Source organism: Protopterus annectens, chromosome 7.part0, assembly GCF_019279795.1.
Source record: "Protopterus annectens isolate FY-2018-M chromosome 7.part0, PAN1.0, whole genome shotgun sequence".
Lineage (NCBI taxonomy): Eukaryota > Metazoa > Chordata > Ceratodontiformes > Protopteridae > Protopterus > Protopterus annectens.
In genome coordinates, this window is record NC_056739.1 from 548,209,925 (window position 1) to 548,236,289 (window position 26,365).

At 42.6% G+C, this 26,365-nt stretch overlaps 1 long non-coding RNA gene across 3 annotated transcripts in view; it reads right to left on the minus strand.

The window, feature by feature from the left end:
* The window catches only part of LOC122806589, a 727,223-nt gene that overhangs the window by 192,787 nt on the left and 508,071 nt on the right, over positions 1–26,365 (minus strand). The window lies entirely within an intron of this gene.

Genomic DNA, 26,365 nt, shown 5'->3' on the forward strand with positions numbered 1-26,365 from the left:
GTTGTGAGTCATCCACCAATTTAAAATCTGTTCGCACCTGTGAGTTACCCGAATCTTGGCTGAAAGAGGGTACTGAAAGGGATACCATTCGGTGAGCAGTAGCCACTGTAGAAGCCTCATGTGAAACCTGGCCAGGGGGACAATGATGATGGAGGCTGCCATGGAACCCAACAACTGTAGAACAGAGTGAGCTGTGGATTTCTCCCGTGAAAGGATTGGGATCAGTTGTTGCTTTATCCTTAGAATTCTGTGCTTTGGAATGGATGCTCTGCAATTATTTGTATTCAAGATGGCCCCTATGAATTCTGTGGACTGAGATGGGGTGAGATTTGATTTTTGCCAGTTTATGGTTATGCCTAGCCTTTCTGCAGAGAGGCGAGAGTATGCCAGGGCTTCTTCCAATAGATGTCTGGTGGGGGCAGAGATGAGCCGGTCGTCTAGGTATGGAAACATCTGGAATCCTTGTAGTTGCAAGTGAACTGTGATGACTGCCATGCACTTTGTGAACACACTGGGGGACCTTTGTCCCGTTCCCCTAGCAAACTTACCCGACATTCCACCGAGTCAAAGGGAAGAAGCAGCATTAGAGATTTCAAAGCTGCTAAGAAAAAGAGTCATCCAAATAGTCCCTCCAGACCAGATAGGGTCCGGATTCTATTCAAGACTATTTTTGGTGCCAAAGAAAACCGGGGACTGGAGATCAGTTTTGGATCTCAGTGTATTGAACAAGTTTGTAAAAGTACAAAAATTTCCGGATGGTCACAATACAGTCTATCCTTCCGCTTTTGGAAAAAGACGATTGGATGTGCTCAATAGATCTTCAAGATGCGTACTACCACATAAAAGTGGACAGACCATCAAGAAGATTCCTTCACTTCCGTGCGGGAACCAGTTACTACCAGTTCAGAGTACTGCCCTTCGGACTCTCTACAGAAAGGGAATACGATAACCTCTGGTTATTATCCTTTGTACCCAAGAATCAGTGGTGATGGTTAGCCAGGCAGAAGGGTACAAACGGAAACGACCCCCAACCACTTCCAGAGGAAAGCAGTTGGGCCGCTCTTCAGGAGCGCTGGTAGGATTGGCCAGGGAAAGAGTCCCAGAAACCCCGGTTACGCGGACCCCCTCTGCCCTGAAAAGGGCGTCTTCCCTGTAAGTTTCCCCCTCTGCCTCTAGGGGAGAACTCGGCCTGTGTGTCACGGAAAGGACCCTGAAACTTTTTGTGCCATATCTTCCCACTCTTCGGGTTTCTGGAGAAAGCCTGTTGAAGGGAAGAATAATGGACACCCACGGCAGAAAGGGTCTTACCGTCCTGTTCACATCTGGCCAGTGTGCTTTTAACCTTGGGTCCAAACAATGACGAGGCTTTGATGGGAGCGTTGAGAAAGGAAGCCTTGAAGGGTTCTGCGAAATTACACAAGCACATCCAGGCGTGTCGTCTCAGAACAATGCATGAACTCACTGCTCTAGCTGCTCCTTCTGATGCATGACATATCAGGCGCATGGAGGAGTTAGATATCGATTCAATGGTGGCTAGCTGAGAAGCCACTTTGTCACAGACCTCATCAGACACAGCTCCATCCAAAGTTTCAGAGAGCTCAGAAATCAAATATCTTTGAAGCCTGGTAAAGTGTGCCATATAGTTTAGGAACCTGATTGCAAAGGTCGCTGATGCAAAAGGTCACTTCCTTATTCCGTCCAGAGCCCAGGACTCTTTGTTAAGTGGATGGACAGTCTGGCTTTCGTCTTCCACTAGGTCCTATTTAGTTGCGGCCACCACCACCAAAGCATCTACAGGAAGACCTTTGGACCAATGGGGATCAGTAGCAGGAGGGGACAAAATTTTATCTGGCCTCTGGGGAATGGCCTCAACGGTGTCAGGAGCCTTCCATGCATACTGCACGATGAGCCGGACCAGTTCGTCGGCAGGTGGGGTAACCCAGGTGCTAGGGGGCCGGGCGCGAAAGGCCTGCAGGAACACCGACTCTTCAGAGGTCGGGTTCAAGGACTGCCAGTTACCTCTCTGTTTAAGAATTTCAAGAATATCACCAAAGGACACCTCAGAGGGTGAGCAAGGGGACCCTTCCCCATCATCAAAGTCTTTGTCTTCAGTAAGGGACTCCTCTGTGGAGTCCATGTGCTTCCTCTTGCATGAGTTCTTTTGATGAACTTCCTTAGAGGGAGAAGCTGGTGAAGACAGCGCAAAAGTGATCTCCTGTGGGAGTATATCCTGTGGCCCTTGCGCCCGGTGTCCACTAGGAGCGACTTGTCTATATTGCTGTCCAGAGGAGGGCAGGGAGAGTGATAGCACAGGATCGCCAACCAACGCCAGAGCCTTCTCCATTAGCTGGAAGGCCAGTCCACCTGAAGAGGGTTGAGTGCCCAGAGCAGGGGTCACCCCTCTCCTAAGTGGCTCAGCCTGCTGACTCAGAGTCCCTGGATGGCTGCAAAACACCAAATTACATACACCACAGCTGACATCCTGGGTCGTAGCCAAACTCTCCTGCCACAAAGGCAACTGTGCTCCTTAATGAGGTCCATAAAGGGAACCGTAGAGGGGGAAGACTGGGCTATATCAAGGGGCTTCAGGAGGAGAATAAGTAGGGGTCTTTGGTAAAGGGTGATCACCTCGCAAGGAAGGATAGGTCCTGGGGGGTGGGATACCTCTGGCCGAAAGCACTTGATCCACAAGACGCAACACGTCGTGTTCAGAGAGGCTTCTAGTGGATTTCACAGACACGGCTGAGGGGGAGTCAGGTCTATCCAAAGACGGAGCAAGCTCGGTGCCCACCTCGGAGGTCTGCAGTGAAAACAACAGGGCTGTAAAGGACTGAACTACAGGTGTCTGCACCAAAGAAATCATCGATGCCGAAGTCATGGTCTGCAATGACAACAAGGTTGGTACCGAAGTGGCTGTTGGCGCTAAGGCTGGAACCGAAAAAATCAGTGCCGATAACTGAATGGTCAGTGTGGAGAGGGTAGTCGGTGCCAGGTAAGTTGTCTGAATCGAAAAGGCAATGGGAATCGAAAAATTCATCGATGTCATAACAGTCTATATCGACTGGACAGTTGGTGCCAGTAAATAAGTCTTTACCGAGGAGCCCCTCGGTACCGATACGGCAAAGGGCATGCTAGTCAGTGCCGAAGTCACAGATGGCGCCAATGGCCTTGGTGCCGAAGGTCTAGGTACCAAAAGCGCTGGAGCCAAAGAAATCAAATCTGAACTGGAAAGCTTAGATTTCTTGGGTCTCAGTTCCTGGGGGTCCCCAGCAGGGGACGAAGGAAGAGACTTGGCCTTTATATGTTCATCACTATTTTTCTTATGGGATCTTGGAGGGGTTGAAGCCTCCGACCCAGAAATAGCCTCTGAAAAAGGAGATTTAAGTAACCCCTTCAATATTAATTTATTTTTTCTCTCAATCAACATCCTGTTAGAGAAATTCTTACAAATCACGCAGGGCGGATCAACTGTTAAATGAGGCACACCCAATCAATAGACACACAGGGAATGTGCATCTGAAGTAGGTAATTTACAGCCACAGTCTAAACATCTTTTAAATCCTGGACTACCATTTTTATCTGTCATGTTAGAAAGAAAGAAAGAAGGAAACCCAGAAAAAATACCAGCAATGGTACAAGAATTACCCGAAGGTAAGAAGGAAAGGGGGTTTTACCAACGATAGTAAAAAAAGAAATTACCTTGCGGTAAAGGGGAGAAAAGGAATTGAAAAGATTCAAGAAAGGATAGTCACTAAATGCGATACGGTAAGAGAAAACTATCTAATAACATTTCTGTGAGAAAAGGCCGTTTTAGAATTTAGTATGAAGAAAAATATTGTACTTAGCTCGAGAAGTAGCTCGACAAGACTGAATGGCGATGGAGGGGTATTCTGGGTAAGAGTTTTAGCTCAAGAGTTTGTAGCTGACGTGAGCTTGGAAGATGGCCGACTCGGTTCCGAGGTCGGAACCGATACCCACACGTAAGGAATGAACGAGGATTAACAATACCAGATCAGATATTGCAGGTCTTTCCTGGACAACAGTTGACTGATTTCTGCTTGTGTGGAGAAACAACTACATCATGTGAAGGATATGAGTTTTGTTATGAGTGAAAATACAAGACACCCCAAACTTGACATCTGGATGTAACAGTCATTCTAGACATTGTACTGGAGTGTGAGGAAGTAAGTAATTTATGAAAATTCTTGTGCTTGAATAGAGTGTTATGAGCAGTCCATTACAGAAGTCCAAAAACAACCTCTCAAGCTCAGATTAGTGAAGTAATTTCTCCCAGTCATGCTTCACCTGTTATCTCAATCATTGCATAAATGAGCACTGAAGTGTCCCAGAAAAACTAAGGCAACCACAGGTAGTACTCTACTGAACACCATGCCCATGGTATCTAAGAAGACAAAATGCTCAAAAGTACAGTTGTGTACACTTACCATAAATGTAGATGTTAGAGTGTATTCACTGTTGCAGTCATTACATTAGGGTAATCTACTGGCAGGTTGCCCTCAGTCGGCCTGAATAACAAAGTCTTGGGTCCTGCGTCGGTTGCTGTCTACTCTTCCATGACGTCAGGTCATCAGGGGTATAAAACATGCAGCCGACACCATTTTAATCAGTTTTTCCTGCCCCAGATGTCAGGTGCCCCCCAAATGGGGAGCAAATATATATATATATATATATATATATATATATATATATATATATACACACACACACACACACACACACACACATATATATATATATATATATATATATATATATATGCATGTAATTTGGAATACAAAAAGTTTACCTCCAACTAAAAGCAAATACACCAAAAAGGCTTTTGAGCATAGTGAAGGAAAGAAGAGGTATAATAATAGAGAAGAAAGGGGGCTGGCGGGTGGGTAACCCGGACTGCAATAGTGAATACACTCGAACATCTACATTTATGGTAACTGTACACAACTGTACTATGTTCTTCGTGTTTCACTGTTGCAATCATTACATTTGGGTAGAATCCCAAAGCTATGGAAGGGAGGATGGAATTATACAGCATTAGGAGCGGCTATAAGGCCCTGCATGACAACAGTGGCAAAGCCAGCTCTGGATTTAGAAAAGAGAGGTAAATGGTAATGTTTTGTGAACGTATGAACTGAGCTCCAAGTAGCAGCTTCTACAATGTCTCTGGTAGGAACCCTTCTGAGAAAAGCTGCAGAAGTAGATGCAGCCCTGGTGGAATGGGATCTGATCCCCTTGGGGACAGGTTTACCATGGTGCATGTAGCAGAAACGAATACAATGGCTTATCCATCAAGTTAATTAACTTAAATTGAAGCAATTAAAAAAACACCATGTGACCAATGGTTATTGTATTTAAAGGACATTACTTTTTTATGTTTGTATCTTGATAAAGCCTGGTAGGAACCAGGCGAAAGCGCTTGAGATATTTGATGTTTTTTGGGTTTTAAAGGTTATTAAAAGACTTCAAACTACAGTTTGCTGCAGCCTGTCGTTTCTCTGCTGCGGACTTTGCTGTTGGTGTTTGTATTCGTTTCTGAGAGACTTGTTAAGTAGAATCTTAGTTATCTGTGTACATCCAATGAATGCAGAATCCACTCCCCCTTGTTCTGCGGATTTGGGAAAAGAGTTGGCAGATGAATGGTCTGGTTAAGAGCCACACTGGATACCACCTTAGGCATAAAAGAAGAATTGGTCCCGAGGGCCACCCTGTCCGGATAAAAGATAATGAAAGGCTCCACTGCCATGAGAGCCTGTAGTTCTGAAATCCTTCTAGCTGAAGTGACTGTTAAAAGAAAGGCCATCTTCCAAGAAAGAAATTTAATGTCTGCAATAGCAGCTGGTTCAAAAGAGGTAGGGTGAGTTTTTCCACCACAAAATTGAGTTCCCATGCAGGAGTTTGTGCTCTCCTGGGAGGTCTCAAATTTTTCGCCCCTCTGAGGTACTGCTTTAGCAGGGGATGAGAAAAGAGAGGAGGCTCTGTGTTGTAATGAGCCGAGATGGCCGAGGCATGGATTTTTAAAGAAGAAAAAGATAGGCCTTTGTGAAGCATCTCAGTTAAATGTTGCAGAATCTGAGGAATATTGGGCATTGCTATGTTCAATCCTTGTGCTTGGTTCCAGGCACTGAATCTCTTCCATTTATCAGCATAAGATTTTCTAGTACTAGGCCTTCTAGCCTCCAAAATGACACCCATCACAGGTTTACTGAGGGATGTGATTGGTGAAATTAGTTGATTAGCCATGCTGCAAGATTCAGAGTTTGGAGCGGAGTGTGCAGAATTTGATAGTTCTGCAGAGACAATAGATAGATGAGGTGTCTGAGGCAAGTACCATGGAGGAAGGTGTGACATATTCCTTAGAAGTGGGTACCAATGTTGGCGAGGCCAGTCTGGAGCAATCAGAATAATTTTTGTTTTTTCCTGTCTGACTTTTAGTAAAACCTTGGAGAGCAGAGGCAGAGGGGGAAAGGCACAGACTGATGGGTTTTTCCAGCTGAAGGATAGAGCATCCACTTTCCAAGCTTTTTTTTGATGAATTATTGTGCAGAATTTGTCTAACTGGCAGTTTTGGGGAGAGGCAAAAAGATCTATGTCTGGGCTCCCCCATTTTCGTGTCAACATGCTGAAGATTTGTGGATCCAGTTTCCATTCGTGTGGGTCCATAAGATTTCTGCTTAGGTCGTCTGCCAGAGTATTTTGCTTTCCTGGCAGGAATTGAGCTTGTAGATGTATTTGGTAAGTCAAGGCTGTGTTCCACAAGGCCATGGCTAGTCTGCAAAGGGGGTAGGAGTTGGTACCCCCCCTGCTTGTTTATGTACCACATAACTGTGGTGTTGTCCGTCTTTATCAGTAGTTGTCCTGGATGAAGGAAGTCCTTGAAGGCTGGCAGAGCATTCTGTACAGCTAGCACTTCTTTCTGGTTGATATGCAAGTGCATTTGATTTGGGCTCCATTCACCCTAAATGCATCTCCTTGCCAGATGCCCCCCCCCCCCAAGCATAGTCTGATGAGTCTGTAGTCAGAGTTTGGGTGGCAGGGGGTAGAATGAATGATAGTCCCTTGTTTTGGTGACAGGCCTTTGCCCACCAAAGGAACTCCTGTTGCAGGCAAGGAATGAGAGGAATCATTTTTTCCAGGCTGTGACAATGTCGACTCCATAAGCTTTTTAGGTACCATTGAAGTTTCCTCATATGCAGTCTTGCATATGGCATTAGTAGAATGCAGGATGCCATGAACCCCAAAGCCTGCAGAATTTGTCTTGCAGATAGCTGTTTTTTTTGTGGCCACTTGTTTGAAGTATGTTATCAACTGAACTTGTTTGTCTTGCGTGAGGTAAGCCATCAGGGCAGTTGTATTCAAGCTTGCACCCAGGAATGTAATTATTTGAGAGGGTACCAGTTGTGATTTAATTTTGTTTATGGTGTACCCTAGGCATGTTAGAAGCCTTTTTACAAACACCAGATGTTGTAGAAGAGTGTCCTTGTCCTCTGCCTGAATTAGACAATCGTCCAGAAAAGGATAAATGTCTGCAAAATGCAATCACTGGTGCCAGGCACTTTATGAAGACCCTGGGCACAGTAGATAAGCCAAAGGGCAGTGCAGAGAACTGGTAATGCAAATAGCCTGTTTTGAAGCGGGGGTATCTTCTGCAAGATTCCCCGATTGGGATATGCAAGTAAGCCTCTTTTAAGTCTAGGCAGCAGCTGTTGTAGAGTCAGCAGCTTGAATTTTGGAATGTCCAGGAAAGTATTTAGAATGGATAAGTCCAGAACTGGACGCCATGATTTGTCTTTTCTAGGTACCAGGAAAAGTCTTGAATAAAAACCTTGTCCTTTTTCCTTTTCTGGTACTGGTTGAATAGCCCACATATCCGTGAGGAACATGACTTGTTTCTGGGCCTCTGCCCACTGATTTGGAAGCAGATCTGGCCATCCGTTTGGAGTTGGCAATGTGTGGAAATGAAATCTGTACCCCTGGGATACTATATTTAAGACCACTTGTCCTGGGTAATTAGATGCCAATTTTGAGCATGAAGTGCTAGTTCCCCCCCCAAAGGGGCTGCCAAAAGATAAGTGCTTGTAAATGGCAGAGGAAAGTCACTGAGACTGTTTACCGTAGGGAGGTGCTTTGTTACTTCCTTATTTGGAGGTGGAGGCACCCCATTGTTTTGTCCTGTAAGATCCTTGTGACTGAAACCTGGAGCCCTGGGAGTGTCTGGTTTTGACCTGAGTGGTTATTCATTATATTCAACTAATTATTTATATATTTATATATATTCATATATATTCATACTGCATTTATTTTTATTAGGTATTGTATAATATATGTCTTTTCATCAGCATCAAGATATTTTATTTTATTATTTATTGAATGATTTAACTATTTACGCACTTTATTACCCATTCAGTATTTTTAAAGAATGCAATATTTTGAATATTTTATTTTATTATCAATTGCAATTTTATATGGTTCAATATGAAGATGTAATGCCCTTTTAAATTTAAACTGCAACATTGTATTAAGCAATTAATCAATTAACTACTATTGGGAATTAATGAACAATATATAAAAAGACTGTTGGGATTAGTTTAAAATTGGATTCTGAAGAAGTCTCCGTTGTGGGAGATGAAAGCGCTAAATCCGAGGTGTTTTCATATTTGTTTTGGTTGTTTACATTAAAGAAATTAGTTTTTAAACTATTCGTCATTCGTGGTTTATGCTGGTAAAGCATTACGGAGGTTCAGCAGAAAAAGGGAGAGATAAAGGACAGCCTTAATAGTGCCGGGACGTAATTGGTGTTTGGTGACATATTCTTCTTGGTTACAAGTTTCTTGTCCTGTAAGATCCTTGTGACTGAAACCTGGAGCCCTGGGAGTGTCTGGTTTTGACCTGAGTGGCTCTGTTGGGTACTGGAAAGGACCAATTCTTAGTAGGCCAGTGTCTACTGAACCTGGGTGGCTGCATTTGCAAGAAATCTTTTACAGTTTACATAGATTTAACTTTGTCTTCCATCTTTTTCAAAACTTCTTCTGCCTTATTACCAAACAGACTGTCCTGCTGTAAAGGAGCATCCAGCGATTTATTTAACATGATCAGGCAGATTTTGCTCCTTGAACCAAGCATGCCTTCTTATCACAGATTGGTTACGGCGGCCCTGCAAGAGGCCTCCAAGGAATCAAAACCACATTGCAAATTATGCTTTCCAACTTGTTCAGCTGAATGCAATAAATCCTGTAACTCTATTTTCCACACAATCAGAAATCAACATCATTTTCTGTTTCAGTAAGTCCATGACATACCGTTGATATTTAAGCATATGAAATTGACAGTTTAAAGCCCTGATTGCTAGGGTTGCAGACATATAAACCTTCTTACCCCATCTATCCAGCGCCCTGAAGTCTCTATCAGAAGGGGTAGGATTTTTAGCAGTAGAAGCCTTAACACCCTTGGGACCCTGAGAAATTGTTTCAGGGTCAGCAGTAGGATTTTTGAAAAGAAACTTGTGGGAGTCAGGAACCCTGCAATATTTGTCTGACTTACTAGGAAACGGAGGCAGGGAATCGGGAGCCATGCTGGATTCTGAGAAAACTTCAACAATGCCTAAAACAGAAGGTATAGCTAAAGGCCTATGCTGAGGAAGAAAAAGAAAATCCCTAAGCCTCTTTTTGGATTCTGAAAAATCCTGACTCTCCCAATGAAAATGTTCCCCTAAGGTATGCAAAGTCTCTCCAAAAGAAAAATCCTCAGGAGGAGAAGCAGAAGGGATGGATTCTTCTGCATCAGAGTCCTCATTAGGGGGAACAGAAAATTCCTGATCAGAAGAGGAATCAGAAGAAAAGGAAACCTGATCTGAAGATTTATAATCAGTGCCTTACCTAGGCCTCTTAGCAGGAGGGGGTTGGGAACCCCTTATCAAGGTAATTAAATCCTCAGCCATTTTGATCATTTGTTTTTTAAGGATAGGGGCCTGAGCACTTGGCTCATGCCAGTTTTTTTAGACATAGAAGTTGGTTTTGGCCTTGTTTTTGATGATGGCGTTGGTTTAATATACAAATCTTTAGGCCTGAAAACACCCTCAGAAGCCGGTGCCTGCTCAGCGGCTCCGGACTCATCCAAGCGAGAGACATCCGTAGGTTCAATACTTGAAGAATCTTGCGGCATACCGGACTCCGAATGGGTCTTGGTAGAGGCCTGCAACTCAAAATTAGCGGGCATCAGGGGCTGCAAAAGCGCCTCACTGTGTACCGGCGAACCGGCGACTGGCTTAGGAGAAGCTTTGTCATCAGTTTTGGACCTCGACGGTCTGTCTCTGTCTTTTTCTTTGCGTTTTTTGTGAATTCCGGTAGTCGGATTGCTTATCGACGACATTTCAGGACAGTTAAATCTTGAACCAAAATATTTTGAAGCAAACATATAGCGACGCTTAATAGTGCGTCGGTTAAATTTAGCACAAAACTGACAGCAAGGCATGTTGTTGTCAGGGCCTAGGCAAGGAATACAGTACAAATGAAACTCCTTATGAGGTATTTGCTTCTCACAAGTAATACAATTATTAACATTTACTGACATCGGTAAGGAGCAAGAAAAAGTTTCCCCAACGGGGTACTTAGCTTTAGTTTGAAGACTTCGGTTCTGAAACTCGAAAAAGAAAATTTCAGGAGTCGGCCGCTGGCACCTGGGAACTGCTTCTGCTTTGGGCACCGTGCAGCAAGATAGACCGATTAAAATGGCGTCGGCTGCATGTTTTATACCCCTGACAACCTGACGTCATGGAAGAGGAGACAACAACCGACGCAGGACCCAAGACTTTGTTATTCAGGCCGACTGAGGGCAACCTGCCAGCAGATTACCCTAATGTAATGACTGCAACAGTGAAACACGAAGAACATCTGCTGTTAGGTGTGAATGCACAAACAAAAGACAGCTTTCTTTTCTGACTTAAGTTACAATGAGGAGACTCTAATTTGACGGCACAAACTCCAGCGGCTGGGCACTCACCCAGGAGCTTGCCTGTCTGTGGCCTCTCCCAAAAAGTTAAAGATTATACCTACATTTCAGAAATCTTGTTTTAGAATACATTTTTTATGTACAGATAGGGTGCAGCACCTTTTATTGAGAAATCAGCCTGTTGAATGATGACAACATTGGTACAGTTGATCAAATATCAACCAGTCGAAGTGCACCAGCTTTCAGTGTGAATGGGGATGGGTGTGGGGATATGCCCTTTCTCCACTGTAGTGTGATCTTGAAGATGATATATATAATGTGCTTGGGGTATGGGGGTTTCAAAAGGACTTGCCCCACTCCAAAAATGCCCCCCCTTCAGATTTACGTTTTCGACGAGTAGGAGTCTATCACTGTAGGACTGACTAGTTTTACATTTTGATGGAAGGTGATCTTTCTATATAGGTAAGATCAACTAAACCTAGCTGGCAGATTTTAACTTCCAGCACAAATTCCTGTTTCATCTCCAACACAGAGGTGGGGGTCCATATATCAACTGACAGTTTCCATTGTCTCTGTCTTAATATATCTTGCTTGCACCTCCCTCTTAAATTGCACTTCACGTGATGCCCACCTTTCTTGCAGGCAGAAGTAATAGCTACAAGAAAAAAAAAATTATTTAGCAGAAGACTAAGGACACTGAGCAATTAGGCTTAAGACAGGGCATTTGTTAATAAAATTCAGATTGTAAGTTTTGAATCGGTACGGTTTCATACAGAACACTCTTCCAGGAACTGCATGAACAACCTTTTCCGGACTAATGGTTTACCTTGGTTATGAGGACTACAGTAAAGTGACTGCAAAATATTACAGTAATACTTAGATTACAAGATAGATGAAACAGCACTTCTTCCACAAACTGAAAACCTCACAGAAACACCCTTTTTTGTGGGGACCTTGTGCCCTGCATCCTATATTTTTATTCTTACAGTGAATTGTCAGTGATGATGCAGATTTGATTTGGGTTGCTTGACTTGATAAATCTGGACAGAGTCCACCCATGTCCAGTAATACACACATGATGATTATACAAGTCTGAAAGATCTATCACATGCACTTAAAAGTACAATTCAGATGAGCAAATTAAAAAAAAAAAAGTTTAGTGTTTTGGATCAAGGCAGAGATTGTATTCAAGCCATTCTCGGTACGACACTAGAAGCTACATGTAGAATGCTCCTAAGCCACTGCAACAGTGCAAAAAAAATTTAAGCCCAACTGAAAAGAAGAATATCCACTGCTAGGTATTCTTGGCTCTGTCAGAAAAGTACAGTTGTGTACACCTACCATAAATGTAGATGTTCGAGCGTCTTCACTGTTGCAGTCATGACTGTAGGGTTCTCTCCTGCCGGCAGGCAGCCCTCGGTCGGCCAGAATCCCAAAGTCTGCGTCCGGCGTCGGCTGTTCAACCATGCTCCCTGACGTTAGAGCGCCAGGAGTATAAAGCTGACAGCCGACGCCATCTTCTCCAGTTTTTCTTGCCCCAGATGTCAGGAGTCCCAAAATGAAAAAGGTCCCATAACCTATGCAAATACACCTCAGAAGAATGGTGAAGAAAGGAACCACACAAAAGCAAAAACAAGAGGGGACAGGAGGGAGGGAAACCCAGACTGCAACAGTGAAGACACTCGAACATCTACATTTATGGTAGGTGTACACAACTGTACTATGTTCATCGTGTTTCACTGTTGCAGTCATGACTGTAGGGTAGAATCCCAAAGCTGAAAGAAAGGGAGGTGGTCATAATGAAGAAGGGGCGGCTAAAAGGCCCTGCAAGACTGCAGAGGCAAAGCCTGCCCTAGACTTAGAGTATAGAGGTAGATTGTAGTGCTTAGAAAAAGTATGCACTGAACTCCAAGTTGCAGCTTCCAAAATGTCTTTGGTAGGAACTCCTCTGAGGAAGGCCGCAGAAGTGGCAGCAGCTCTGGTGGAATGAGTTCATATACTCCTGGGATTTGCTTTCCATGGTGTGAATAACAAAATCTGATTCCATGAGCAATCCATTTAGAAATGGTCTGTTTTGAAATGGCTTTACCTTGGGAACTCGAAGCATAAGAAACAAACAATTGTTCTGACTTTCTGATGTCCTTGGTTCTGTCCAGGTAAAAACGTAGCTGTCTGTGTACATCCAAGGAATGTAAGATCCTTTCCCCTTTATTTTGAGGAGTGGGGAAAAAGGTTGGCAAGTGGATAGTTTGATTTAAAGCCACTTTGGAAACCACCTTAGGCATAAAAGTAGGATTAGTCTTCAAAGATACCCTGTCTTGATGAAAAATAATATATGGTCCCACAGCCATAAGAGCTTGTAACTCTGAAACCCTCTTGGCAGAGGTTAGGGCTAACAGAATAGCTGTCTTCCAAGATAAAAACTTAGATAAAAACTTGATGTCAGAAGAAGCCGCAGGCTCAAAAGGAGGCAAGGTTAGTTTTTCCAAAACATAGTTGAGATCCCAAGCAGGAATGGGAGGAGATCTAGGAGGCCTTAAGTTCTTAGCTCCCCTGAGAAACCGGCTCATGAGCTGGTGGGAAAAGATGGGAGGGTCGGAATTATAATGAGCAGAAATAGCAGAGGCATGTATCTTAATAGAAGAGAAAGAGAGACCCTTATTTAAGAGGTCTGTCAAGTAAAATAAGATTAAAGTAATGTTAGGAAGAAGAGGATCAGAATCCTGAGCCTGCATCCAGGAACAAAATCTTTTCCATTTTCCTGCATAAGATTTTCTAGTGCTAGGACGTCTGGCTTCTAAAATGACATCCATAACCTGCTTGGGTAGGAAAGAAGAAATCAAAGGCCCTGGATTAACCAGGTCGCCAGGCTGAGAGTTCTGACATGAGAGTGTAGAACCTGACCCTGATGAAGGTTCGGAGACTGAGGTAAAACCCAAAGGGGGCTCCAGACATAGGTTTTTTAGAGTTGGATACCAAAACTGTCGAGGCCAATTTGGAGCCAGCAAGATTATCATCTTGGGTTTGTCCTGTTTTATCTTCAAAAAGACCCGTGGAAGAAGAGGAAGAGGCGGAAAGGCATATCCTGAGAGGTTCCTCCAACTGAATGACAGGGCGTCCACTTTCCAAGCCTCTCTGTGGAAAGTCCTGGTGCAAAAAATCTGTAGTTGATGATTGAGACGGGATGCAAAGAGGTCTATGTGAGGGCATCCCCAGACTGCTGTTATCATCCTGAATATCTTGGTGTCCAGCATCCATTCGTGTGGATCCGAAAGATTTCTGCTCAGACTGTCTGCCAGGAAGTTTTGTTTCCCTGGTAGAAACTGAGCTTGAAGATCCAGATTGCAAGCTAGTGCTGTGTTCCATAGATCCATGGCTAGTCTGCAAAGGGGGTAGGAATGAGATCCCCCTTGCTTGTTTATGTACCACATAACTGTGGTGTGGTCTGTCCGTATTAACAGTTGTCCTGGTTGTAAAAGATTCCTGAAGGCCAATAGGGCTTTCTGAATGGCTAACATTTCCTTTAAATTGATATGCAGGTGCTTCTGATCCTTTGTCCAAAGGCCCTGCAAACAATTGCCCTGAAAATGGGCTCCCCAAGCATAATCCGAGGCATCCGTGGTTAGAATCCGAGAGGCAGGAGGCAGACGGAAGGGCTTCCCTTTGTTTAGAGCACATGCCCTGGACCACCAAAGAAATTCCTTTTGAAGGCAAGGAAGGACGGAGATCAGTATGTCTAAACTGTGGCAATGCTGAGACCATACACTTTTTAGGTACCACTGTATTTTCCTCATGTGTAGTCTTGCATATGGTACGAGAAGGATGCAGGAGGCCATGTAACCCAAAGCCTGCAGGAATTTCCTTGCAGATAGATGAGTTAAAGTTGCCAAGGTTCTGAAAGTTGAAGCCAGCTGTAACTGTTTTTCGGATGTCAGAAATGCCATCTGGGTTGTGGTGTTTAGAAGTGCACCCAGAAAAGTTATCTGTTGTGATGGTGTCAAATTTGACTTTTTTATGTTTACAGAGAATCCCAGGAACTTGAGGAGGTTCTGTACAAGTTCTAGATGCTGGAGTAAGACATCCTTGCTGTCTGCCTGAATTAGACAATCGTCCAGATAAGGGTAAATTTGAATTCCCTTGAGTCTGCAGTAAGCTACTACTGGAGCCAGGCATTTGGTGAAGACCCTGGGCGCAGTAGATAATCCAAAGGGCAGCGCAGAGAATTGAAAGTGCCTCGATCCGGCTTTGAACCAGAGTTATTTTCTGAGATCCTGCCTGATGGGAATGTGTAAATATGCCTCCTTTAAATCCAAAGTTACCATCCATGCATTTTTGGACAGCATTGGAAGTAGCTGCTGTAGAGTAAGCATCTTGAATTTTGGAATTTCTAGAAAGGTGTTCAAGACCGACAGATCCAGAATGGGTCTCCATGAGTTTTGCTTCCTTGGGACTAGAAAGAGCCTTGAATAAAAACCTTTTCCCATCTCTGAAAGAGGAACCAGTTCTATGGCATTCATAGCCAAAAGAACTTCCACCTGGTGTAAGGCCTCCGTCCATGTTTTGGAAGGTCTGGCCATCCGCTTGGTCTTGGCAAGGTGTGAAAATGGAATTTGTAACCTCTTAAAACCACATCCAAAACCCATTTGTCTTGGGTTATTTGAGTCCAATTTTGATAAAAAAGAGAGAGTTTTCCTCCGAGAGGGGCTTCCAGGCAAGAAGTTCCTGCAGCCCAACAGACTGAGTCATTGAGTTTGTTTCCTTTGAGATTGAGACCTGTCCTGTCCTGTCCTCCCCTAGGAGTGGAAGCAGTCCACTGTCTTGGTCTATAAGCAGCTTGTGTTTGAGGCCTCCCTCTGGAACATCTATATCTACCCCTCTGAGGCCTGTCTGAAGAGGGAAAGGACCAATTTTTAGAAGGCCAATTCCTGCTAAATCTAGGAGGCTGCACTTGTAAGAAATCTTTAACTGTTTGCATGGATTTCGCCTTATCCTCCATCTTTTTAATCACCTCTTCAGCTTTTGATCCAAACAAAACATTATGCTGAACAGGAGCATCCAATAATTTAGCCTTTACTTGTTCGGGTAAATTTTGTTCCTTTAGCCATGCATGCCTTCTAATGACTGTGCCAGAGGCCGCAGCCCTACAAGAAGCCTCCAAGGCATCAAATCCACAGTGTAAATCATGCTTCCCAACCTGTTCAGTGGCATGCAATAAGTCATGTAATTCCTTATCATCTGCACAGGCAGAAATGGAAGTAAGCTTTTGTTTTAAGACAGACAGTAGAAATTGCTGGTATTTAAACATATGAAACTGACAGTTTAAAGCCCTAATGGACAAAGTAGCAGAAGTATACACCTTTTTGCCCCATCTTTCTAAGGATCGAGAATCCTTTTCAGTAGGAATAGGATTTTTGGCAGAAGTGGCCTTAGCTCCCTTAGGACCCTGAGAAATGGTTTCAGGGTCAGCAGAAGGGTTCTTGTATAAAAACTGATGGGAATCAGGAACCCTGTAATATCTATCAGGCTTAACAGGAGCAGGAGGAAAAGAGTCAGGGGGTTAAGTTAGCCTCCGAAAAGGCATCATCCACAATATCCAAAACAGGAGGAATAGCCAGGGGTCTATGTTGGGGAAGAAGAAGAAATTCCCTCAGTCTTTTCTTGGATTCCGAATACTCCTGTCCTTCCCAGTGGAAATGTTCCCTCATTTCATGCAAAGGTTCCCCAAAAGAAAAATCCTCAGGGGAGAAGCTGAAGGAATGGATTCTTCAGCATCAGAATCCTCATAAGGAGGGAAAGAATATTCCTGATCGGAAGAAGAAACAGAGGAAACAGAAGCCTGCTCAGAGGAATCATAAGAGATATCCTGCCTAGGCCTTTTGTCTAGAGGGGGGTGAGAACCCCTAATCATAGTAAAGTAAATCCTCCACCATCTTGAGTAACTGTTTCTGTGACTTGGGAGCTGGTTCAGAAGAGGCCTGTGTAGAAGTCTTTGATTTTGTAGGAGTCTTTGCCTTTGTCTTTGCCTTTATTAGTAGCTGAGTAGGCCTGAAAATCCCTTTGGAAGCCGGTACCTGCACAGCGGCTCCGGACCCATCCGAAGGTCCTGCAACAGGAATATTTAAAGGCCTGGTTGGCTCCTCATGAGAGTCCGTTTCGGCCGTCGGTTCTGATATGGCCGACGACAGGGGCTGCAAAAGCGCCTCACTGATGACGGCCGAACCTGAAGCTGGCTCCGGTTGTGCATCATCATCAGATTTGGACCTCGGAGGCCTGTCTTTATCCTTGCGACGTTTGTGAACTCCAGTAGTCGGAACCGTACCCGATGACATTTTGTAATTAAAGCGCCTACCGAAGTAATGAAAGGCAAAATCGTACCTTCGCTTAATTGTACGTTGATTGAATCTAGCACAAAACCGACAACTAGCTACGTCGTGGTCAGGGCCCAAGCAAGGAATACAGTAAGAATGAAAATCCTTATGAGGTATTTGCTTCCCACATGAAATACAATTATTAACTTTTTCTGACATCGGAGTGGAGCAAGAAAAAAGTTTCCCCAACGGGGTACTTAGCTTTGAATGGAGAAGAAAATCTTCGGATTCAAGTATATCAGTAAAATTCGTCAGGAGTCAGCCGACTGGCCCTTGCGAACTGCTATCACTGCACGGCAAGAAAGACTGGAGAAGATGGCATCGGCTGTCAGCTTTATACTCCTGGCACTCTGACGTCAGGGAGCATGGTTGAACAGCCGATGCCGGACCCAGACTTTGGGATTCTGGCCGACTGAGGGCTGCCTGCCGGCAGGGGAGTACCCTACAGTCATGACTGCAACAGTGAAACACGATGAACATCTGCATTTAGGGTAGCACTTTGAATTTTCAGACCTCAGTAATCAAAATATCTGCAATTGCAAATCTGTACATTCAGGAATGAATAGTTTATTTTGGTGTCACAGAAATTACTTATCAACATAAACGCTCATATGACAGCTCCCCACTCAAACTGATGAAGAATTTGTTGCCAGACTCTGCTCTTGCTTTAGAACGAGGAATAGGACACCCACTTTTAGGCAGGAAAACATATCTCCCAGAAAGAAATAAGAAAGGCTGTGAATACTTTGTAGTCAATAATGATTACTTGGGTGTATGATACTGGAAAAACGTGTACTGCTTTAAGCCTCATGAAGTGCAGAAGTGTGCATGTCTGTCTTCTGCAGTGAAAGGCAGCCCAGACCTTCCAGGGCATATCAGCTCTACAGTTTGTTCATGCACCCAAAAAAAACTGCACTGGAGTTCTGTGACTAGACAGGTGATGAGAATGCTTGGACTGTAGTTAAAACAGAATTCACAACAAGGTCTAAGGTTACACATCTCCATGTAGGTCCCACAAGAGGATAAGCATCAGTCTTCCCATTACAGAAACACTATAAGGTCCCTCTTGCATTGTCATAGTGTAATGGGACCATATTTAATGCAAACAGCAAAAAAAGTATACTTTTTTGGGAAGTATCTGTGCATCATTGCAAAGTAGTATCTTGAGTTGTTACGCATCCTTCGTTTCTGCTGTGACATACATGTGCTGCCACATTAGAAAGACAACTTTCAACCCAAATTCCCTTTGGAGCTTGTGCCTCAGCAGCCTGTGTGAGGAGTCAATGACTTTGAAAGACTGGCCCAGCTATTTTACCAGTGACAGGATATAACCCAAATAGATGAGGCTACCACAGCAATGATTTCTAATGAATATCTATCAAACTAAATGATTTCTTCTCCATCTTCCTGCTTAATGTTACTTCTGCAGAGTCAAATGTTGAGAGGAAGAGGAGATATAGAACTACATGCTTGAGAACCATTTTGGAGATTCTAGGGGGTAAACGGCAGTCTGGCACTTTGATAGCACTGCATTGTTATTGCTGAGTTTTGCTTTTTGTGAAAGATCTGCAACTAGCATGGGACCAGAGTAGTCAAGACACAATATACCACAGAGAAGTAAATAAATTACAGGTTATGATCTGTTCCTTCCAACCAATTCAATTATAGGTTATGATCTATTCCTTTCAAACAATTAAATTGTGGGTTATTGTAGATCATTGTGTGTGTATATACCTTTAAGAAGCTATACAAGGGCTTGCACAAGTGTACAAATACTGAACACGTGAGAGCCTGACTGCCATTTTATAGTAAGCTGTTGTGATGTAAGCATGTATATAAGGTCTGTCTGTTACCCAGTTCATTTATATTTTATGATGCTGCTATCCATCCTGTGTTTCTATGTATTAAAACATCTAAACAAAACCCCCCGCCTGCTTGTCATCTATGTTAGAAAGGGACAAGCAACGGTGTCAGAAGCGGCATGTCTAAAAGAATGTGGTGCCAGAATGGGACCCAGATTCTTCAGTTTGAGGTTGAGAGGCACACCATTGAAACTGGAGGAATACAAAGGAGTGAATCATCCCTACAGCACACAGACTTCGCAAAACAGGTCAGAAACGAATTTCAGATGTTAAAGCTTGCTCAGCACTATTTCTTATTCGCAAAATATGAAACAAGGCATACAGAATGCTCTAAATGATATTCGTATAAACCGATATGTCCGATATTGATAAAAATATTTGAATCACTATGGAAAATGTTTGAATAAAAGTCCAAATTGCATAAAACAAATAAAATAAAAGTAAATGACCACATTTTTGCTAAGCACATATTTTTAGTATTAATCAAAGACATTTGAGTTATCAGAAGTGCATGAAGTGTTCGCATATTTTGTAAAATACAGCCATTTCGGAGCATATTTTGCAAAGTACAGTATCAAAGTGCTTATTGTGCATTTGAATGTTGTTACAAGCTCACAGAACAGTTTGGTCATACATAATTACAAGGGTCATATTTTCAGTGTGCTTATGCATATTTTGTGGGCATGGTAGATGGATTTCAAAAACCCAGTGCACTTCTGTTTGACAGTAATATTGTTGAGAACTGGAAAGTGTTTGAGCAAGAGTACATTTTCATACATGCTGCATTTTTTTGATAAAGATGACCGTACAAAGGCATTTATTCTGCTTAATTTAGCTGGGTCAGAAGCCAAAGAAAGGGAGCGTTGATTTGTGTATGCACCTGCTATCTATGCAGGAGAGGGGGGAAAACCATCATACTACTGTACCAGCTGAGTCAAGGGAGGAACCGGAGTGCTTAAAATGTAAATTCATAGAAATGTGTAACCCCCAGACAAATCTTACAATGGAAAGGCACTTATTTTATACAAAGGATCAAAAGCCTGGTGAAACTTCTGCAGTATATATAACCGACTTGAGAAATAAGGCTAAAACATGCAGATTTGGCTATTTACGGGATGAGCTGATAAAAACAGACTTGTGTGGTATATTAAAGATGATGCTGTGAGAAAGGATTTTGCTTTGTGACAGTGATTTAACTTTGAATAAGGCCATTGAGATTTGTCAGACATATGTGCTCACAGAAAAGCACACAAATATGCTTACAAATGAGAATAGCTCTAGAAGGCACAGTGACAAAACTCATGTTGAAAGTATGCAGCACGTGGTTAAAAGAAACAGACCCAAGCACATGGCAGTAACTGTAGCTCCTGAAGCACTCACTGGTAAACCTCACAGCTTTCCAGCAAATTCCAGAGTGTGCACAGTCTCAGTGAAGCATAAGAGAGAAATCATGGGCTTCAACCCAGTTTCATTGCCAACTGTCGTAACTGTGGTGGAAATCATGAGTCTAAAAGGGAAAAATGTTTAGCTTTTGGTCAGCAATGCCACAGATGTAATAAGTGGTCATTTTAAGAGGTTTTGTAAATCAAAAGGCCCATATTCTTTTATTAAGAGGGAACATTTCAAGAAGCGAGTTGATCAGTTTGAGAGCTGCAACCCTACATTTTATATTGATGGTGTGTCAGTGCTTTATGAAACAGTTAATGCAGTAGATTTAAGGGCAAAGAATGAAGTATTTTGTACTGTTCGGACAAATGGAAAACCAAATACGGCTCAAAGTTGACACAGTTTCCAAGTGCAATGTTATGTCAGCAGAAACATTTGCTAATGTGTGTCATGGTGAAAGGTTTGATTTGGCAAGGTGTGCAAAGCTTGTTACTGATGTTGGTGAAGAAATTCAGACCGAAGGCTCAGTAATGCTTTCATGTCACTCTGCTGGTAGAAGTTATGACTTGTTTTATGTAGTCAAGAGGCACGTCCAGTCATTATTAGGGCTCAGAGACAGTTTGGAAATGGAACTGTTTTCATTTAACACCAAAGTTCACCATATTAGCTTAAAAGACCACTACTCTAATTTTGCCCAATACATTTTTTCTACCTATACTGATCTTTTCGAAGACAAACTAGGGAAGCTTTCAGTTGTGTACTCCATGAAGTTAGATCCAGATGTCAGTCCAGCTATCAGGCCAGCCCAAAAAGTTCCAATAGCCATGCAGGACAATGTCAAAGCCGAGCTAGATAAAATGGTGCGACAAGGTATAATTTGTCCAGTTGCAACTCCAACTGAATGGGTATCTTCCATGGTGGTAGCTCAAAAGAAAAGCTCAGATGACATACTGATCCACGAGATTTGAACAGAGCACTAAAAAGACCTCATCATCCAATGTACACAGTCAAAGAAGTCGCAGCCTTGATGCCAAATGTCACTGTTTTTTTCTGTCTTAGATGCAGAGAGTTCATTTTGGCAGATTCAGCTTGACAAGAAATCATCATTGCTCACTACGCTCAGTACTCTGTTCGAAAGGTAGAGATTTTTGAGAATGTCAATTGGAATAAATTCTGCAAGTAAAGTCTTTCAATGTGCAATGGAGCAAGTTTTTTCTCTGTATCCTTGTGCTATTATAGTAGATGACATACTAGTAGGAGGTAACAGTGAAGCTGAGCAAGACAGAAACCTCAGAAAAGTTCTGGAAAGAGCACGTCAAGTGAATCTTAAGCTCTATCCACAGACATGCAAATTCAGGCTACAAGAAGTTACTTATGCTGGTCATTTACTTACTAGTTCAGGCCTATGACCAGACCCTTCAAAGCAAAGAGCCATTCTCCAGATGCCAGCTCCAGACAATGTTCAAGCCCCTGCAATGTTTTCTTGGCATGGTTAACTATCTAGGCAAGTTCATTCCAGATTTAAGCCAACTTTCAGCACTGCTCAGAGAGCTGACACATAAAGATGGATCCTGGTCTTGGTTAGAGCAGCATCAAAGAGCATTTGATCTCCTAAAACAGAGGACTGCTAGTCCACCACCTCTCAGATACTATGATGTTCACAAATCAGTAGCTCATGTGATGCTTCGAAATTTGGTCGAGGTGCAGTCATTCTACAAGAGGGTCACCCTGTTGCCTATGTATCAAGAACTCTTACCCAAACTGAAATGCAGTATGCTCAGATCGAGAAAGAGCTTTTGGCAATTGTGTCTACATGTTCAAAGTTCCATGACTATGTTTATGGTAGACCTATCCAGATCGAAACAGACCACAAACCTCTAGTTGCTATCCTGAGAAAGCTTATGCATTCAGTTCCAGACAGATTGCAATGCATGATGCTGAGATTGCAAAAGTATAACTTCATTCCTGTCTACAAGAAAGCCAAACTTCTTTATCTTGCTGATACATTATCCAGATGCCCAGGAACACCACTGAACAGCATGAGAATAAGAACCTTACTTTCAAGTCATCTTGATGAGCTGAGAGATGACACAGCCACAGATCCAGTTTTACAGAGGTTCAACCACTTTATCAATCAAGGATGGCCATCAAAGCAATCCATTTTACCTCAAGAAGTGCAACCTTATTTTCCATACAAAGATGAGATTTTGTCTGACAACGGTATCATTATGAAAGGTTTAAAAGTAACTGTTCAAAGTCCTTGCATATTACTATCTTGCATCGTGGTCACCCAGGAACCGACTCTACCAAAAGAAGGGCGAGAGGACTAGTCTTTTGGCCTTCTATGTCACAAGACATTGAGAGAGCACTTTCATCTTGTTCTGTGTGTAATAGTACTAAGCCATATCAACAGAAGGAACCACTTTAGCTAAACCAGATTACTGAACTACCTTGGTCGACAGTAGCCATTGACATTTTCGAGTGGAATGGTCAGCATTGTTTGGTGTTAGTAGACTCTTATTCTACTTGGTTCAAGACTGACCTACTTTCTAACCTAACATCCATTACTGTCATTACTAAGATGAAGCATCATTTTGCAATCCATGGTAGTCTGCACAAAATTATTTCTGACAATGGCACGCAGTTCACAAGACAACAGTTCAAAAGATTTGCTGAAGAATGGGACTTTACTCATGTCACAAGTAGCCCTGAGTACCCCCAGTCAAATGGTTTAGCAGAACGTGCAGTTCAAAGTGCAAAACAATTACTAGAGAAGTCAAAACAAGATAACAGTGATGTTTTCCTGAACCTGTTGAAGCTCAGAAACATTCCTTGTGATAAACATCTTGGCTCACCTGCCCAGAGACTTCTGTAGAGACAAACCAGAACCACATTACCAATCAGTAGTCAATTGTTGGTTCCATGTGTCAAGAACTGGTCAGTGAAAACCAATCTGTTGAAGAAAGTCCTAATCCAGAAGTCCTACAATGACAAAACCAGCAAAACTGCTAAGTGGTAAGGATGCAAATGTCCAGAGGTTATGATCGGACTGGAATCGTGAATAATATTTGCTCGAAGCTGAGACTGTACATCGTGGAATCACAAGCAGCAGACTTTAGGCGGAACTGGAAGGATTTAATACCAGTGTCCGAGCCTATTTGTTTCTAATGTCTAACTCTAATATTGTTTTTTTTACCAAGGGCAATCTTTTTAAGAGGGAGGATGTGGTGCAATGTATGTGTGTATATACCTTCAAGAAGTTATCAAAGGGCTTGCACAAGTGTATAAATACTGAGTACATGCGAGCCTGACTGGTATTTTGTAGTAAGCTGTTGAGATGTAAGGACGTATATATGTATGTATGTATGTAAGGTCGGTCTGTTAACCAGTTAGTTTAGAATTTATAATGCTGCTATCCATACTGATGTTTCTATGTATTAAAACATCTAAATGAAATACCTCACCTGCTTGTCATCTATGTTAGAGAGGGATGAGCGACAGTTATGATCTGCTCCTTAAAACCAATTAAATTGCAGGTTATCATAAAACATTTACTGGTATTCTAAACAAAGAAACCAGCACTTCCCAAGAGTGGAAATGGGACAGCCAGACTCTGCTCATGAACAACAAACTTCTGTGTCTTCTGAAAATGCACCTATATACCCTTGACCAAAAGTACTGACTACCTTTGCACTGCTCCAGATAACCACAACATGGGGTGCTGGCGACCAATGCATATTTTATCAGGCGGATCCAAGGCCTTGTGCATTTTTCCCCACACCACTATTCCAAAGGCATATGTAAAATATCAAGATAGACAAATGAAAATTTCGTTGGATCTTCTGTGGCCAAGACAACTGTTTTGCTCTTAAATGTCAGTGCTCCTGGGTATACCAGTATTACACAACAACCTTTTAACTGAGCAGCAAAGGAGACAAAAAGGAGATCTTTGGGCTCTGAAGTACTGCAGTGTTTGACAGAGTGATTCAAGCTTAGAAATAATTCCACAGAGTGAAACAGTTGTCCCAATAAAGAAAGCATAACTGGGTAATTACATTCATAAAGACAGATGCTACAGCCTGAGAATCACTGCTGCAATAAAATTCTAATGTATGCAAAATAAGTGTAGGTGGAAGTCTGCTCTTTCAGTCTGACCTTGATCCCTCTGTAAGTCCCCCTGGTATGGCTGCAATCTTCTTTCCTATGTCCTTGGTCTGATGTATGACTAAATTATGGAGCAACCAATTTAAATTCTTTTTTATAAAAAGGTTACCACCTAGTAAGGTATGCCCCATTCCTCAGTGCAGAAAGACCACAATAACCTCAAGTCTGTAAAAATCATACTGGAAGCTAATCCCCTTTTAATTTTCAAAAGGGAAGGGATATTTGATACTGTTCTCTTAACTACTGAAAGTATCCAACAAAAGTTTGGAAAAAATTGATAAAAGGATGTCCGCACTCCACCTTCCTTTTGTTGTACTACATGCAGTAGTTGCCTAATCACTCCATGGAATGACTATGCAGACTGTCCATTAAGGTGTTTCTAAATGTTGTGGGGAGAAGTGTGTGGGAGTCTCTACTGCAACAGTGCTCCCTATACTCCAAACATCTACTGTTATGGGGACTGTTCTTAACAAGTGTCATATCTCCAGCACAGGGATCACAAGTGCAGTAGAATCCTTATCCACAGGGAAAGTACAAAAGGAGTTTTCTACCTCAGGGTGGACAATGCATCACAGCATGCCCTTCAACAAAGCAGCTCTAAAACCTGCTCTGGTCTTGGAGGGCAACCACATGAAATATTGAGAACCTCCTTAAGTGAGTCCCACAATGCTGAGACTTATCAACGAAAAAAAACGGACTTACATATACTAAGTACATTTCTTGGAATCCTCCCTTTTCTCAGAGGTATAGTGATTTTAGAGTTGGCACATACAAGTTTGGAGGAGGGGTCTTTCCTTCTACTTAACAAAACAAAAAAAGTTTAAAGGAGAACAGCAATGTTCAATATTAGCCCTTCTCTTACATTTTCTCTTTTTCTTTGGGTGTGTTCGCACTCAGCATTATGAGTGCCGACATTTCATTAATGGCTCGCCTGCCTTGCTTACCTGGCATGTAAGACATAATCTTAATTTCTTACTTCTAGATAAGTAATAATAAAATTGCCTACTGATATCAAGCACATGTATTACCCTTTCTATTCCATACTTTCAGTTAGGAGAGAATATGGTTAGGTCTGTCTTGGTTCAATGCCAGTTCTAATACCACCTTAAGTATGGAGGAGTTAATTTCAAGTCTACTTCTACCATTATATAAAACCACATTTATTTCCTTACCCATGACTGCTTACAGCTTAGTGATTTTTGTTGAGGATAGTGATATACAAGTCTTGTAGGAAAGTAGGAAGGAAGTTTTCCCGGCATACGGTTTGCCCCATGAGGTCAAAAACAGTTTCTTATAAGACGTGAGGTGCACTGCCTCCTCTCAGAAACAGTTTAATGTACAGCGTTAGGACAGAGGAGGAGTGAAGGGAAGGAACAGTCTGCTCAAGTAACAGGCAGGTAAACATCAAAATAAGCATAGGAAAAGTTTCTCTGAAGAAGCCCTGCTGAATATCAAAAAAACACGTAGTTTTGAGATTTGCAGTGATGCTAAATCCTGAGAAGTACACCAGAAAGACAATCTCTTCAGCTCAGAGGTATGACTTCTTAATGCTGAAGTTTCTGGACTCCTTCAGGATGTGGTGTGCTTAGTATGAAAACTGTTCCCCTAAAGTTATCAGGCTAA